Source organism: Monodon monoceros, unplaced genomic scaffold, assembly GCF_005190385.1.
Source record: "Monodon monoceros isolate NGI ecotype Baffin Bay Population unplaced genomic scaffold, NGI_Narwhal_1 Super_Scaffold_10, whole genome shotgun sequence".
Classification (NCBI taxonomy): Eukaryota; Metazoa; Chordata; class Mammalia; order Artiodactyla; family Monodontidae; genus Monodon; species Monodon monoceros.
In genome coordinates, this window is record NW_021703766.1 from 15359760 (window position 1) to 15363306 (window position 3547).

At 39.2% G+C, this 3547-nt stretch overlaps 1 long non-coding RNA gene across 1 annotated transcript in view; it reads left to right on the forward strand.

Moving 5' to 3' along the window:
- Window positions 1–3205, forward strand: part of LOC114886790 — a 67748-nt gene extending 64543 nt beyond the window's left edge. Inside the window, exon 3 of the long non-coding RNA XR_003791429.1 lies at window positions 3142–3205. This is a non-coding gene — a long non-coding RNA (uncharacterized LOC114886790). The remainder of the gene's footprint in view (window positions 1–3141) is intronic.
- Window positions 3206–3547: the final 342 nt, after the last annotated feature.

The following is a 3547-nucleotide window of genomic DNA, read 5'->3' on the forward strand; positions in this document are numbered from 1 at the left end:
CACACACACACACACACACACACACACACACACACACACACACACACCCATCCCTGTAAATCATAACACACACACACACACCCCATCCCTGTCCTGTGCACCCAGTGGTGGGGGGAGGTGGCAAAAAAGACAAAGTCATTTATATAATGTGTCTCCCTGCTGAGCCCCTAATGGCCGAAGCTTTTGTTCTGCATTCAGTGGCTGCATGTGATGGGCAGGAAGCTGCAGTCTCCCTTTGTTCCATGGCCTTATTCAGCAATTTAGATCCATCATAAAAATCAAATATGCATGTTGCAATCGCCTTGCCTACAGCAGCTTCAATTTTCACCTTTCTTTAATTTGAACTCCACAGGGGAAAAAAGGGGAGGAAGGGAGAAAGGGAGAATGGGGGGGGGGAATTGTTCTGTGTTTTTGCTTAGTGGACTGTGAAAATAGGCAGTAATGAAAAAATATATTTTTGATCTCATAGATGCATCCCATTCAAAACAGCACATACCACCAAACCAGGCTGGTAGAATCCCTTCTGAAAATGCCCTCAAACCATACCAGTTAGCTAAGGCTCCAAAACTGGATGTGAAATGATAGGAAAAGAGAAAAGCATGAGAGTATTACAAAAGAGTAAAACAGGCAGACTGTCTTTCAGGCTTGAGGAGTCATCCTTTTCAGAGAGGTGACACTACACCACTTCTAATTATGGCCAAAAAGAATGTTTTATGTTCAGCTGACAGTCATGAGTTTCTTTTGTAAAAGAAATGATTTGGGGAAAGGGTTCATAGAGGGAGTGAGAAAGAGATTACATTGAAATATATATTTCCTCTCCAAATAAAAATGAACACATTGACAGAGATGTTTTTGTCCACTTATTGATTTGCACACTATATTTAAAATTTTCCCAGGACTTCAAAGGATGTGCTCCCTGGGGCTCAAATAAATTTGCATCAGCAGCTTTGATATTGATTATTCAGAAAAATACAGAAACCCTTTACCTATTTCATTATTAGACTTAAGCAATGGCTTTACAGAGGGGTTCGTACCCTAATATAAACAGTATGGCCAATATTTATTCGATTTATTAAAAAAATGAAAGATCTGAAGAACTGTGCCTCTTTATGCCTGGTTTCACTTACAATATAGATTTTTGAAGGCTCAAGCTAAAGTTGAAGCCGACCAGTTTGAAGATTCTTTGCCTGTTCTTATAAATGGAGCTTTTATAGGGTAATTCCAGGGAGATTTGCTGGAGGCAACATTAGACAGACACTGAATATAATATAGCATGGATGCACACTAAGAGTGATCTTGGGGATCATTCAAGGTTGAAAAGCTTTTGATTGTCTTGAGTGGAGCTTCTTCTGGAAGATGTACTGAATGAGTCTGGGATCAAAACCAATTTCACAAGTTTGATCCAGTTGTAATATGGAAATCTACCAGATTCTGCTATGACTAATTAGAGATGTGTAAAGAGGGTTTCTCTTTCCCAACATTATTGATTTTCCTTTCAAACCCCCCAGTTTCACAGAGAAAAACTCTGGCATTTAAAAGTCTTCAATTTACTACAGTTCACTGATGCATGTAATCTTTGCTAACTGCATCCCATTTTCTCTGAACTTGGTTTTTCAGGCCCTCTTATGTTCTGGGTGTGTTTTAGATTTACTTTAGGTTTTAAGTGAAATCAAAGATGCACCCAGGACACACGAGCACTGAGAGGATAAATTTAATATTGAATTTTTTTTAGTTGTAATTTTTCCCTTCCCTCCATTGGAAATACAGGGAATTATCTATGCCCATAAAAAAGTGTAATTTTAAAAAGTGGATTCTACACAATTTAAGCTTACATATGAGTCAGGGGATTTATGTCTCCAATCTTATCTGTCCTGGAAAAAGTGAAAAAATTAAGATGGCTAATAGTACTTGGAATTTAAAACATTGGAGAAAATCTGTGATTGAATAGCATAACTCAGGCAAAAGCTATGGCTCTATGCCACCTTAACTCCTCTCTCCCCACCCCATCTTTTAACACTGCCCCATACCTTTTAGAATACTGTGAACAGATATTATACCCTGTAACTTTTCATTAAAGTCCGGGTCATATGCTGGCATTTTATGTTTTCAACTTCTCTCATGAGGAAAGATGCTAGATAGATGTATCAGATGATAAACATTGCATATTGGAGAGTGAAGCCTTTTCTCTTTGAATTTAAGATAATTTAATATATAAGGTGTATCTTTTTTTTTTTTTTTTTTTTTTTTTGTGGTACGCAGGCCTCTCACTGTTGTGGCCTCTCCCGCCGCGGAGCACAAGCTCCGGACGCACAGGCCCAGCGGCCATGTCTCACGGGCCCAGCTGCTCCGTGGCATGTGGGATCCTCCCAGACCGGGGCACGAACCCGTGTCCCCTGCACTGGTAGGTGGACTCTCAACCACCGTGCCACCAGGGAAGCCCTAAGGTATACCTTTAATTGAACATTTTCCTCTCCTCTTTCATATGGGAAATGTTTTTGGTCCTTAGCTCTCTCTCCTTAAGAAATAAATTGTAGAAGGCACAGAGGTAAAAACTTTTTGACTATTTTCTTGACCAGTCTTCCTTTTCAGGGCACCTGGTTTACATTTCAGGTCATTCCAACTACGAACATTATTCTTACCTATGCTTTACACATAAATGTTAGATTTCTTTTCCCTCAAGATTTGAGAGTCCTCAGAGTGCCTCTTTCCGCTCAGTATTAAATCCATGTTGAACTAATGACTAGTCCCAATATATACAGTCTGTGTGTGTGTGTGTGTGTGTGTGTGTGTGTGTGTATATATATATATATATATATATATATATATAAAGAGATTTTATATAGGTAGCCTGTATATAGAGCCTGTCTCTATATATACAGTCATGTAAAAGTTGAGGGTACAGCCTCCAGAATTATACATTCTCTATTCCAGTTCTTTTCCATCCTTGACCAGCTCTATGACCTTGGGAAATTTAGGCCTTAGTGTCTTCATTTGTAAAATGAGTATACGAAGATAATAGCACCTAATTCATAGGATGGTGAGACTTAAAAGAGATTCTGTAAAATGTTGTTTCAGGTTGGGTTCCTAGGGAAGCAAACTCTCAGGTCAAACTTAACATGCAGGTTGTTTATTATTTATTAGGAAGTGCATTTTGGATCAACACCTGTGGGTGATGAGCTGTACTGCATCCCAACAAAGACCTCAGCCAACCCCATAGGTAAGTTTTCTCAGTGAGAGCTGACAATTGAGGGCTGTCTTCTTTTAGGACTCCCATCAACTGGTGAAATAAGTCCTTCATTCCTGAGGGGGGTCTGGGTGGCATGTTACAGTGTCTACCAGAAGTATTTAGTAAGTGTTCAAGAAATATTAGTTATGTAGTAGTAACAGTGTATATTTACCTACTAGACCATTCTTATTTTTCATGATCCCAAACACTTGCTCCCATTATATATTTTAATTACAAGAGGCAGTATAGTGTTGTAGGAAGAGCATAGCTCTGGAACTGGAATTCTCGGCTTGAGTCCCATTTCCCCAACTCTTTGAATAG